The sequence below is a fragment of the Phaseolus vulgaris genome, chromosome 4 (genome assembly GCF_000499845.2).
Source record: "Phaseolus vulgaris cultivar G19833 chromosome 4, P. vulgaris v2.0, whole genome shotgun sequence".
Classification (NCBI taxonomy): domain Eukaryota; kingdom Viridiplantae; phylum Streptophyta; class Magnoliopsida; order Fabales; family Fabaceae; genus Phaseolus; species Phaseolus vulgaris.
The window spans coordinates 2,147,270-2,162,820 of NC_023756.2; positions in this window are offsets into that span (position 1 = coordinate 2,147,270).

Here is a 15,551-nt window from a genome sequence, read left to right on the forward strand (position 1 = left end):
CATTGAGTTTTGTAGCATTCTATTTGTATTAAATGGCACAAAGGTCCAAATAGAGAAAAAATTGTTCAAATAGAGAGTTGGCAAAAAAATATCTTTAAATGTTTAGTGTAGTTGTATTTTATGAATTTGAATTTGAAAATACTAATTAAACTAAAATGGTAAGAATACTCAATTAAAAAAATTAACCATGGGATATACTCATAATAATATTTTCTATTATACTTGTCATTTTAGCTTAATTAAATGATTTCTTTTAAATATATTAAGAGGTGAACTTTAAATTTAATTCAAAAGTAATATGTAAATTTTCACCCACTTATATATTTGTTATTTTAGCTTAATTAAATGGGTTCTTTTAAATATATTAAGAAGTGAACTTTAAATTTAATTAAAAAATAATATGTAAGATAAGGTATGCACCTACTTATATATTGTGAATTGATTAAGATCTGTGAACTCGTGTGTGAGACTATATAATGGGTAGTCCGATAGAAGGTGGTCTGACAAATCCAACAAACTCTTATTAAGATAAATTTTAAATAAGTCTAATATTATATTAAAAAATAAAGTTTAAATTTAATTAAACTTTACAAAATCGACTAATTATCTAATAATATTATCTTTAATGGACGTGACATCTAAACAATGAAATGAAAAGAATGAGACTAAGTGTTGTTAGCATTTATAATATGATATTCCAAAGTTAAGGAGAAAGTTTTAATTTGAGAATTTAATTGAGAAATTGCATTGTACCTTACAACAACGAGTTCTTAACTTATTTGGGGGCAACCTAGATAAAGTTCAGCAATTCAAAACCAGCAAACTTTTGATTTGAAAAACATGTGAAAGCAAATGATGAAAATGGGAACCAATTTTTGCTTTTGCAAAAACTCTGCAAATTGCACTAACTTCTGCTGATCCAATTAGTGTCAGAACCTACCACTTCTAGAGAACACTGAATTATATTCATAACTACACTGTTTTCGTTTCTGATGTGTGTCCCTTCAAAATTAAAAGAGAATTTTTTTTTTAATTTCATTAATTTTGGTGAACTAAAAAGATAGAATTAGAGATATAGATGAAGAAGTAGTGTGTTCTGAATTGCAGGTTTGAATTGAATAGGAAGCAGCAGTAGCAGGTGTCAGATAATGGAAGAAGGTTGAATGTGTCTGAACTGAAATCTGCACTAATTTTGTTGTTGGAGTGTGGTAGACAATGGGCCATCACAGGTTTTGCAGGGCTACCCTACAAAATGCCCTTAATTAATCTCATATGCATCATTAAGTTTAAACTTCTAAATCATGATTTATGGGAAGAAGAATATAAGGTATACCCTATTTATTCATCTCACAACATACACATAGTACAAGACAATATTTAAGACAAATAACAAGAGAATCAACATCAATGAGAATCAAATATCTTACCATACTTTCATATTTTTATACATTTTTTTATTTATATTATAACACTAAATTGGTTTTTTTTTGTCTAAATTTTAGACTTTATTTATAGTAAGACAAAAATTTATTTCAATAGTTTCCTGACTTCATTTACCTGTATTAGATTAAAAATAAGTGATTTATTTAGATTAGTTAGACTGTATTAGATTAAAAATAAGTGATTTATTTAGATTGGTTAGACTGTATTTATTCTAGTTACCTGTATTAGATTAAAAATAAGTGATTTATTTAAATTGGTTAGACTGTATTTATTCTAGTTACCTGTATTGGATTAAAAATAAGTGATTTATTTAGATTGGTTAAACTGTATTTATTCTAGTAGAAAGTTAGTGACAAACTTATGAGACGAGAGATTATTCGTTTTTATAAGTACATGGGTTGGATCAACCTTAAAGTGGTTTTTGTTTGCTTATTTTTTTATTGTTGAAAAAAAAAAGCATATGATATCTAAACTTATAAAAACCAATTTCAAGTATAAGGAAAAAAAATATTTAACATTTTATATATTTATAGTCAATAATGTATTGTGTTTTAATTAATTGTCATTTATCAATTAAAATATTTTTTTATCAGTAATTAATATCAATTAAAAATGTATTTTTTTCACTATTTTAATTTTCTTATTCTATAAATCATTTATGAAAAAAATAATCTAAAAGAAAATATGACCAAGGCAAACCCTAATTAATTTCTTGCTCTCTATCATGTAGTAATATTATGAGAAAAATATGAAAAATATCTTGTGTGTTGTTGATGTTGATTGAAGCCTTATTTGTAATGTAGGTTCCTTATCTTTGCCAGATCTATACTTGTAGGGCACCTTCTTCTTCCATGGAACCTTATAAATATCTATAACCTAATTTGACATAACACCCTAAAATTAACATTATAATTTATGATAAAAAAAATTTCAAGTTTATAGAATTTTTCTTCTAAAATGAAACATTTTATTTATTTTTTAATTATGGGGTAACAAAATAATTTATGTTTTGAAATTTGACGTGACACCTAAAGTTAAAAAGACTTAAAAATTAGATATTCCAAATCCTTTATATAAATAAAAAATAAATGAGGGATCTCTATACATCTTCTGGCTTAGCTTAGTTGATAGCTTTAACTTCATGAAAGAGAATTTTGTTTATACAATAACATGTGAACCATAATTAGAATACAATAATTTAATAGGTTCATAATTAGATTCATATTTAATTAATACAAAGACAAATGTTAGTAGGTTTTTTGTTTTTGTTTTTGTTTTATATATTTTTATAGTTCCAAAATATGTTGAGACAAAATCTTGTAATTCTTAATTTTTAAGGTAAATTATAGTCTGTTTATATTTTGTTTTTAAATTGCAAAATTCACATGTTAAATAGGGTGACCCACATCTAAAAAAATACATTGATATTTTTTAATATTTATTTATATAATAATAAATTATTCAATCCATTCAATAATATATGTAACCAATTAAAGTAAGAGAGAAATCAATATTTTTTTACTTAAATTGAGTTTAGTGATGTAAGTAACATCCATATAATAAAATCAACTTAACCCATATCGATCAAAAATTAATAAATTAAAAAAATGGAATACTTAATCTTTATACAAAAGATAATATTTTATCCATAGTCTTCTTATAATGTCACAAAAAGTGTAATCTACATTTAATAAAAAAACAAAATCTCACAGATGACATATACATTAAACCTTACACTCACATATGGCATACTGATAAACTCTGAGAACATAATACAAAAAGTCTATTAAAAATGTAAAATAAAATAAAATAATTTAAATATTAATAATAAATCTTAAAAAAAATGATGAGTTTTGATTTTTCATCTTTATTGTTAGATTTATTATTTTTGACATTTCATTCTTAAAACAAGAGTAAATATTGTAACCGATTAAAATGTTATAATTGTTTCGTATAATTTGTTCAAGTATAATTTTTTTATAGATATATGTATAAAAAGAGAATAAACTTCAATAATTTTATATAAAGATCATATATTAAAATTGTTTAATTTAAATATATTATTTTAGTTTCATGTAATTATTAATCTAATCCATAGTTAACTACATCTATAGGAATGATTACAAGAGTTTTGACTACATATTGGAATTTATCTATCACAAACAATTTTAATATCATTTCAAAAATATCACAGCATGAATCTAGATTATTGTAAATGCCAATAAAAACATTCAAAATTTGCATAGTTTCTTCGAAAATTCAGAAACATTTAGTATAATGATCAATCCAAAAAAAAACATATACAAAATTAAGAATTAGACTAAAATTATATATTTTTTTTAAAGTTGAAACCCTGAATTAAAAATGTTATTGAAGAGGAAACAAAAACTTGAGAACAAGGAGAAAAGAAAATTGAAAAGAGATAAATCAAGAAATGGTGTGTTGTTAGATTAATATATTTAAATAAAAATAGTCGGCAGAATATGACGATTATTAGCCGGCGATTCGTTGAATTGGATTATAATAATTAATTAATAGTAATTAAGTGTAATAATTGAATTGGAGAAAACTAAGCAAAGAACGTGTTTAGTGTCAGAAATGGGAGAAGGTGTTAAGAATGAAATTAATAGTTTGATTTGAAAAATAGTTCAGAAAATAACTCATCACTGCCATTTTCACTCTCTGTAGCAATTTCAGAAATCAATGCTTCATTAAATAAATTAGTGGAATCTGACTTTCTCATCATAATCTTAATTATCATGTTAAACCGGAATTTTAGGTGTGTCTTCATTTCAATGGGATGCATCATATCGATGGAGACACTGTATTTTTTAGCTTACAAAATTTAACTTAAACATCACTATAATATAATTAATCAAAATAAATAAATAAATATATTTTAAGGGTTGTACATATTTATAGGGTTTTACTAGATTTTTTTAATGTTGGTCCAAAATTAAGATATGTGTTCATGATTAAAATATGTATTATTTGATTTTCTATAAATGTTAATTTATTTTTTTATCGGTAATAAAAAATTAATAAATATGAGTCATTTTATGTTGGTTCAACCCTTATACACAATGATAACTTTAATCACTTTAAGTAGACATACTTTCATGTATGACTATATACAAAACACTCATAACTTAACCTAGAGAAAGTCACGTGACATACCAAATAAATATCTCATAAAATCATCCTCATACAAATCATCGGGTCTATGCACCAATCAGAAATTTACCTATCTTAATACATTATTGTCGTGAATGTCGTTTCGGGTACGATACATCATAAAATCACTCGATCTCAAATGGGACAATATAAATATATATATATATATATATATTAAAATAGAATTTTTTTTAATATATTGCATTTATCTTGGATAATTGTGGTGGCTAAACAATTAATATAGTACTCAAAATTCATTAAGATTGGCGTAATTTATTTTTGGAATAAGTAGAGATAGTAATATAACGAATTAAGATTAAATTCACCAAAGTATTCATATTTAATAGTTATATACGTACATATTTATTGGCACCAACATATAAAATATATTACTGGAATATGGAGTTTCCATAGGTAATAAAAGAAAATAAAATAATATATGTATCTTTATCAATAAAAGTTATTTGATAAACATATAAACAAATTAAAAAATATTAGATTTTTAATTTAACTATATATATATTAAAGTTTTAATCCAATATTACTAATTAAATCCAGGATTTAAATTTATTTAAATTTGAAAAATCAAATTGAAAGGGGTTCGTTATTCTCCATTTATAAATTCTTTTTAGGTTGAAAGTTTGACATCTAAAAAATATAAAAATTTGTAAAGTAAAATTATATAAAGCAAAAAAAGTTTGGTGAGTTTGGTTATGGTGATTCATTGGTGTGTTTGAGATGATGATGATGGCATAAACTTTGCAGCAGAAAAGATTCCGAAAGAGATTCAGCAATTGAGCACAGTGAAACGGTGTCTGTGTCTAATGCAGTGCCATGCTACCCTTTTTGGGCTCCAAAAAGCCCATGTGGGCCCCCATGACTAATTTGTGCCCTAAATAACCACTTTCAACTACTGTTCTTCATCACGATTTCACCCTCTTTGCTTTACCTTTCCGTTTTCAGGCACAGTAACGTTCATAACTTGCCACCTTAATTATTTACCACACATTATCCACCAAAGATCAAATCAATCAATTTGGGATACGTCATTGTTTATTTTAGTGATTTCTGAATCGACGAAATTGATGTGACACAGTGAAATTCTGAAATCAAACTCCATCATAAAACTTTTGCATTCAATAAAATTGATTTATATGAAGTTTGTATTTAATGAAATATTTTTATTTGTAATTGATTTGAAATTTCTAATAAATTTATTTACGTTGATAAAATGACAGGCGAAATATCAATAGTTATGGTGAATGATACTTAACAGTTAACTTCATAACTTTAATAAATTTGGAATGATTCGATAGTCATTGAATAAGTTGAATAAATTTTAGATAAATTTGATAATTTTAAATTACTTTAATACCATATTAAAAAATAAATTTTATATATAACTTGATCTGGAAATCTAACTTATAAAGTCAAATTTGTAACTATTTTTAATTGAAAATTTTGTTATTAGGATGTATTTTAAAAAAATGTTATTACTTACTTTAGAAATTTATATATAATAAAAAAACCATATATAAAATATTATTATATTTTTTAATAGAAAAAAATTAAAAAATTAATTTAGAGTATTTGAGGATTTTGCATCATAAAAGGTAACCTAGTGCTATTCCTCCAATATATTACTACATATAAAAAAGAATTATAGATAAAGTTGACTACATAGTTGTTATATATGAATTTTGAAAATTCATAGAGAAAAAAGATCCATAGATAGTTATATATGGAAAAAATCTATAAATAAGTACATATAAAAAAAATTGATAGATAATTTCATATATATAAATGATACAAAAGGAGCTTGGATAATTGAACAAGAGTATATATAGAACTTTCTAACAAGTGAATATAATATAATAGCATTGCTACATTTGTGCACCTATATAAGCAACACAATAGATAGAACCCTCGTGCACATGCATAAAATGATTGTAAAAACTTTATAATATATTTTAAATTATTAAGAGAAAGATTGGATTCAAGTTTTGTTAATGGATCGGATCGGATCAAATTTTGAATGAATCAAAATAAATTAATAATTTTTTTATGTAATTTATTATTATAATTTAAAATAAAATTTATTTAATTGATTCACTTTGTCCAACTAAGGTCACACAACCCACCGTCACACATAATGTAACTTGGTAAGTGTCAAATAAATATTATTATTTTAAATTGCTTAATTATGTGGATATTATTAATAAGTTTTATTTCTATTCAAATTAGTTAAATTCTAACGTACCAAAACTAGTCAACAAAAAATATTTGTATGATTCATATAAGTTTCCTTTACTTGTTTTGTTTGATAAATGTGAATCCATTTGGAAAGTGGGAAGAAAAGGGATTATAATTTAGGGTTGAAAAGAAAGGAAAAAGAAGGAAAAAGGAGGGTTTGCTTCTTTTTGAGGTTGAGATTTGATAAGAAGAGGTGGTAAGTGGAACAAAAGATTAAGATATCTAATAAGGAAAGATGTTTATACACAGTTAAAAATATCAAATATTTTATAATTATTGTTTAATAAAAAAATTAGAATTATAATATTTATTAAATTGGTTAATTGTTGCAAATTATCTTCACAATCAATCCACTAAATAATGTTTTGGTTCTTCCAGGAAGAAAAAGGTTGAATATCACATATCGATTAGATTTTTTTTTTATAGTATATAAGTTACAGCAAATCTTACTTTGTGAATAATTTGTAAAATTGAGGTAAGTTTAACATTATAAGAAAATAATTAAATAAAAATTAAATTTATAGACAAAAAATAATAAGTCATTAGATTGACTAAATTAGATACTATTTTTAAGACTATTGATATCTAAAGTAATTTCTATTATTAATAATTTTTTTATTCTTTAATGTAAAGTCCGCTTCCTAATATGACATCAAATCCATTTAAAAGATATCCTAACAAGAATTTGTTGACTTTATCAGACCACTTGTTCTCGGACCATTATTGGACCATCCATGAATATATAGTATGACAGACGAATTGACGGATCTCAACAATAATAAATTATAAATATTTTATATAAAAGATTAAAATATTATTTTCAACTCCAAAACTTTTTATTCATTAATATAAGGTTCGCTCTCTAGTACGATATTAGATCTATTTAGAACATATCCTATCAAGAATTTGTTGATCCTATCAAACTATCTGTTCTCGGATCACTCATAAATATAGAGCTTCATGCCCAAGTTAACCGATATCGACACTAATAAATTATAAATATTTTGCATAAGAAATCAAAATATCATTTTCAATTCAAAACTTTAAAAATATCCATTTTACTTATCATTGAATCAAAGTGATGTTAAAATTGTAAGATATTTATAAGAAATTTGAAAGTGGAAAACATAGATGATGAAACCTTTGGAAAGAGTTAGAGATAGGGCATGACCATTGAGAAGTTTTAAAGGACAAAGGAAAAGAAAGTGGTCACCCTAACTCAAAAGCAAGCTAAGGGGAGGCCCATTTGTCGTAATTGTTTTGTACAAAACTCCTTGGCCACTTTCCAACAATAAAGCCACTTGTCCCAATTCTTTCCACCTTCACAAGTTAACCCTAGGAGGATAAGAGTGAATGCCCTTTAAGGTCACTTTCACTTATCTCCCACTTTATCACACATTTTTCTTATCAATTCTCATCTCCAAACTCTCTTATAATAATAAACCACAATTCATTCAAACATACGAAAAATATTGCATGCCCAATTCTTTAATTCGACTTTAATTGGAGTGGGTGGATCAATAATCGGTGCTAGTTTTCTCCTTTCTTAATGCTTCTTCCATGACGTGCTTAAATTAATTAATGTACAACAAATTTTTTATTCTAATTCACGAGTAATGAATAGTCTAATTAAATTTTATAAAAGTAGTAGAGGTTAAGGACAATTTAAATACATCTTCCTCCTTCGATCAATTGAGACTTTTTTCAAGATAAAACCGTGACGGAACATTGACCTTCAAAACGGATAACACCTTTGATGTGGTGATTGACCATAACGATTCTATCGCTTGAATTTGAGGTTGGAACAGTGGTACCGTCTGTGAGAATAAAAATGTGTCCCAAGCCCTTTAGCTAGGGGTATCCACTCTCCTTAGATCTCGACTGAAGGCTTGTTTCAGTACAGCTAATATAGTCTCACATTGTTCAAGAGTCGAGGTTAAGGGAAATTTAAATACACCTTTCTCCTTTAGCTCACTGAGCTCCCTTTAAAGACAAAACCATGACGGAGCATCGACCTCCAAAATGAACAACACCTCAGATGTGGTGATTGACTCTAGTAATACTATCTGACTTGAGATTGGAACCAACTTAAAAGTTAAAGTTGAAGTTTTCATCCACCATAAGATGTGAAATTTTGAAATAAATACAGGCATTAAATAATTGAAGCATGTTGATAACAAAGTATTTAGACCTAGAAAGAAAATGAAAAAAAGAAGAGAAAAGATAGTGACTAGAAGGTATAGGGTTTGTAGGTGTGTGGTTGCATCACACTCACACGTAGCTTTCCTCACAAATAGCTTGTGGAATTTGGGTGAGGGAGTTAAACTTCTGGAGGCTTCTTACGTGTGTGAATGTAAAAAAATTCGTATGCTTACCATGTGTTATACTTTTCAACCTTAGTTTTCTAAGCAAATAATTTAAATGCTTTTATTTGTTCTATTCTACGTCATTCTTGGTTCAACGGTGGTTAAAAATCTCATTCAACAAAACTACCAAAGCTTAAAGTGTATCTTCAAAGCATTAATTAAATAATATATATTATATGCTTTAAATTATTATAAAAAGGAACATTAAATGGGTTTTTTATGTTTCAAATAAAATCATTTGAAGAAGTTTTTGTAAGACGGGAAAGTAACTTTAAATACATAGAAAAAAGCACAAAGATATAAAAACAAGTCATTTTATTTAAATAAGACGATGTAGTAAATATTATTCAATTTTTTATTTTTTTTTATTTCTAAATTTAAGCTAGTGTTCTGTTGAATTTGGTTTTTTACAATTTTTATGGTGTGGAATTTTCTCATAGCATCATATAGTTACTTAAGTCTATAATATTGAGTTTTTTTAATTTGAATTTCATAAAAAAAATAAAAAATAACTCAACAAATATTAAAAGTAATACGATAATTAATTGTCTCTATAAAGTTTAAATAAGTAATAATAGGTAAAGAGAAATTAAGGATAATAAAAAAATATAAAGAAAATTAAATAAGCTATAAACTATAAGCTATAAGTTAGCTCATAGAAGCTAGGAACTCCTTGAATACTTATCAAACATTTTTGTGTGGGTAAACTTCTAAGTTAGTAGGTAGTTTATTGGTTTGACTAAACACATAAAGGATAAAAAAATTCTCTAACTTGGTTATACACATTTATTATTTATTTTATTAAAAATGTTATCTATTTAGATTTTCATTCTCTTCTATTTCTCTCTAAAATAGAAGTATAATAATGAGGAGATCCAATAAGGTAACAATGTGAAAATAAAGATAAAATGATTAGATTAGGGTAAATAATTTTTTCATTTCTGATTGGTATTCATTTTTTTTCTCTCTTTGAGACTTTGATTAAGAGGAACGTTGTCAATGTAGGTTTACCAAAAACTTAGTTTGGATGTTGTCAAAAACTTAAATTTATGTTAGGAGAGTTCGCTCAAACAATGTGTATTTAATGAGGTGTGAATGTGTTGGATTATACAAAAATATTTTGTATGCAGATATGAGGTTGATGAGTTGAAATACATGTATGATGTTTGTATTTAACAAAAACGATACATGTATGAGTTTTGGTCTAGTTCCCCGTATTTTTGTATCTTTTTTCTTTTTTCTTTTGTTTAATAATATTTTTTTCATGTGATGGTAAATGATTGTTGTTACTTGAGGTGTCAGCCTAACTGAGATCTTAAGTGGCATAGTGATACCTAACATGAAAGCTTTTATTTAAAAAAAATGTATGATGTTTGTATTATTGATTATGATGAGACACATACTTTTATACGATATACATTGTGTTGTGAATCTGATATATAAATGATATGCTGTTCTTTTATGAGTTTGTGGTTCGTTATGAGTGTGTTGTGTCTCTTTCATAGATATGTGGTGAAATATATTTAGAATGATATTATGGTTCCAAGAGTCAGAACTCAATGTAAATTTATATTAAAATATAAGTTAAATTTTTTAAAAATTTAGGTCAAACCATATTATATCTGATGTAAAATTTATATTAAATCCAGCACAATCCAAAATAAATTATTATGCTCTTTATCCCTATTTGTATGATTATTTTTGAAAATTTTCATTTCTTCATACAAGATGTCTTTGTAATTCAACTTTTATATTTATTATTGCTTTTAAAATATTTTAAATAAATTGATTTATTTTCACTAGAAAAAAATAATAAATATTTTAAATGAACAATATAAAGTTTTTTATTTTTATTTTGGTTTGAAAATTAAAAAATATTTTTAATACATATTCAGAATCTTAAGTTGAAACTTGAATTAAAAAAAAAAATGTCAACTAAATCATATATTGATGTAGCACAAAGAAAATCTTAAATTTAGAGTGTTACGATTAAAAATATTTTTCAATCTTAATAAAATATAATAAATTATCTTTTTAACTTGTAAAATATTGAAATAGAAGTAAAAATTTATAAAAAAAAATATAAGTCATATAAAACCTTTGCCTTAAAATAAAATTGGTGATAAGAAAATCTTTAAAATAATGACATTATTTGATCCAAATTATAAAAAAACTCACGATAAGACTCTTATACTAAAAATCACTAAATACTCATTAATATCAAAATCTCACTCCACTGTTTTACTTTTAAATAGGATAAAAGATAATTTAACTCAGTTCAGTATGAATGAGTTGAAAGTTGCATGATTAGTTACTAATAATAGTAAATTTTAATGTAATTAATTAATTTAATATAAGTATAATATTTTCCTTAATCGAGTTCTAACTTTGTCAAATGAGAACAAAAATGGCACTTGTAACATCCCTAACTTTTACATTTTAAAAAAAATAAAAACAAAAAAAAATGCGTACAATATCTAACTAACGTACAATATCTAATTAACATATACATATTTGTATCTCAAAATATATCCCTCTTCATACATCCAAAAAGTTTAAAAACAAAACAAAACAAAGCATTCAATTTAAATCTATCTAATTCTTGTGCTGCTCATTGAGGAGCTCTATTACCTGCAATCTCCCGTGTAAATACACGATCATCACAGTTAGAGAAACAAACACAAACAAATAACAGGTAAATCCATTTGATATGCTCTGATCAGTTCTTTCAAACCTCAGAATCAGCCAAATGGACCTCCTTCGACTCTCGCCAACTGAATAACTTCATCTATTTGATTCCATTATATCAGTAGAGTCAGGATCGTCTCATTCACAGGACACTCACAAATCAATACACCCTAATAACAATCTCAACATGGTATTTCTTTTCCTGAAAATACTACGTCTTGATCACACTTTAGCCTCATTACATACATCATTTAACATATCAATGCACCACTCAATCACTTCATATATATATATATATACATGCTCTTTAAATCAATCATCATCTGAAATCACACAACCACTTCTCATTCAAACATCTCACTTAAGTAATTCAACCAAAATATTCAAAAGGAATAGTTCCAACTCATTTATATTATCCTTCAAACACTTTCAATTCTCAATCACAAACAGTTTCAACAAATTATTCTCATAACAGATTCAAAATCAACCATTCCAGTCAATATATTACTTTACTCTTTAAGAGAGACAATCCTACAAGCAAAAATAATTGGAATTGGTGACCACGTCACCTCCACGTCCAGAATCTTCTAACCAACATATTCAAAAGGAATAGTTCAACTCATTTATATTATCATTCAAACACTTTCAATTCTCAATCACAAACAGTTTCAACAAATTATTAAGAGCTCCAAAGGAACTTACTCTATGTGATTGATCCGGCAAACGTTCATTACCAAGAGTCGGCAGACTTCGATCGCCAAACTGATAAGCGAGGTAGTCAGAATCTTAAAGAAAAGGAGAGGAAAGGAAAAAGAGGATTACTCTATAAGAGATTCTGATCGGGTAGAGTCTTTGCTGCCAGGAGTCTAATGGCGTACTCTGATCGTCAAACAGATGAACGAGGAGGTGAGAATCTTAGAGAGAAGGGAGAGAAAGGAAAAGGGAAACTTTTAGAGAGATGGTGGTTATTTTAAAATGAAACCTGAATAACTGAATTTTCTATTTATATGTCATTTTCATTTTAATAATAAAATATTCAGGTATCATTTAAAATATACCACTTCTACTCTAAGGTTATTTTCTAGATCGTTACAGCACTAAATTCTTTATAAACAATTTACTTTCTACGTAAAGATAATGAAATTATTATCTTAGTTTTCTATTTGAGTATCAACAAGTTTGAATTGAAATAGGTAAAAAGCACAAAAATCTTTATTTGTGCTCTATACAATTTATGATGCTATTCCATAGATATCTAGAGGAATAAGGTGCAATATAACTTTATATTAAAATCAAAAATATATTTAAAGATGTTAATTGATTATGTGAGAGGAAAAAAAATTTAAAGTGATAGGAATTGGAATTAAAGTTAATGTGATTGTTAATTTTAGGTTATTGAGAGAATAAATAAAACAGATAAAAAAAAGATATATTAGCATAACTTCTTATATAGTTTTAATATTATTTTTGCAACTTTAAAATCAGCCATGTTAATAAAGGAAGAAAGATTTATTAGAAATAAAAATATTGATTGAACATTTGTATTTTTTACATAATGTGCAATATTAAAAAAAAATCAATTTTAATTGCTTGAAAATCAGCCATGGGAACAATTTTAGCAAATTCTATAACTTATGTTAAAAGAATTTAATATAAAATTAAAAGAGATTATAAATGAGAATTTTATTGCAATATTGACTGTATAAGATTAAAAAAATATCAATATAAGTTCAAACACTAATAGGATAGTATTGAAAATTAAGGAAGTAATAAGCACTTTTATTTTTGTTAAATAATTTATTATTTTTATATAATAATTTTAGTAAAATAAGTTATCATTTTTATATAATAATGAACTGCGAGTATTGAAAACCAGACATGTAAAATGTTCAATTCTATTTGTTTATCATTTTAGAAGTTGAACGATATCAATAACTATTATTATCACAAATTATTTTTTTATTATATTTTTTCATTTATTATTCATACGGTGATAGAGATGACGGTAAGAAATTTTTTAAAATAAGAGTCTAGAAAGAAAATATTTATTAAAAGTAGCATAAAAAAATACCTAGAAGTTATAGAAGAATGTTAATTATATTTTTTATTTACGCGCAATGTTTTCATAAATAAAATTTAAAGAATACTCTTTTCATTTTAAATTACGTACCTATTAATTTATCAATTTACTTTAATTTAAACTATTTACCCTTTGAATTTAAAAAAGTTTTGAAAATTATTTTTTAACCATATTCCCTCGATTTTTTCGTTGTTTAAGATTAAGTAAAAACCTATAACTAGTACTGTATTTTTCATGAAAGCTTCTAAATATTTTTCTATTATACCTCTTATCTCTTGATTAATTAATTCCTATAAAAACATAAATTCATTAAACAGTAAAATTTAAATTGAAAATGTTAAGAAGTGGGTTTTAAGCTTAACTTAACCTCATAAAACTGACTCAATGAGGTGAGGTTTGCATCCACTTATATACTATGAAAGACTCTAATCTCTATTTGATGTGGGATTTCCAACATAACCCCTCACGCCGAGGCTACCAACTCGTGCGTTGAGATATATGTTATGGATGGTCCGATAACAGTCCGATGGCGGGTGACCTGATAAACCCAACAAATACTCGCTAAGATAGACTCGAAATGGCTCTGATATCATATTAGGATAGGTTGAGTTAGGCTTAGTGAATTCAATCCGATGAACAATTAATTTCAATACGATTAATAATTGATTTTTTTCTTTTACTTTTTTTTTCTTATTTTTTATTGTGTTGATGAGAGTGCATTAATAGAAGGTTATTTTACTTTCAAATAACTATTCGGTATTTGGATTTAATAAATATTATAATAATAATAATGTATTTTTGATAGTTATGTCTATTTATATAATTTTGATGAACTCTTTTACACTTTGACCGAACTTAATGTATATATCATGATGATGAGTACATTACACAATCTTTCCTACTATTTATCTTAGATTAATCATTCATTTATCTTAATACATTCTTCTTGAAGATGGTTACGTGATGATCGGTCGTATGTCCAAATCGTTTGATCCCTCAAAATATAAAAAACAGTTAATTATTTATTTAATATTATAAAACATTTTTTTTTAAATCACTAAAGCTCTTCTGGTTTAACATAGTAGTAGGTGTAATAGTAAATAATAATAAAGAAAGTTATAAATGATAGTTTTACTTTGGAAAATGATAGTGTTACTTTGAAAACATGTAGTAATTTTTAGAAGAGTATGAATGAGGAAGCCATTTTGTCCAAATCTGAGAACTGTCAGATTTACTGCAAACTGGTGGAGATGGTTAATGCTACTGCTCCCTCTGAACAATCTTTCTCTCATCATCCCCACCATCCTTCAAACATGACCAATTATATCTATATATATATATAATACTAGTTAAACATATTCTTAATAAAAATTAAAATATTTTATAGTATATAATTAGTGCAAATCTTATCTTATAAAATTTTTATGAGACTGAATACATCCAATTATATATAACTTGAAAATAATTGTGAAACAATGGTTTTAGTTTTTGAAAAGTATTGTTTATCTTGAAACATGATAAATATCATCTCTCTGTGTGTGTGTCTC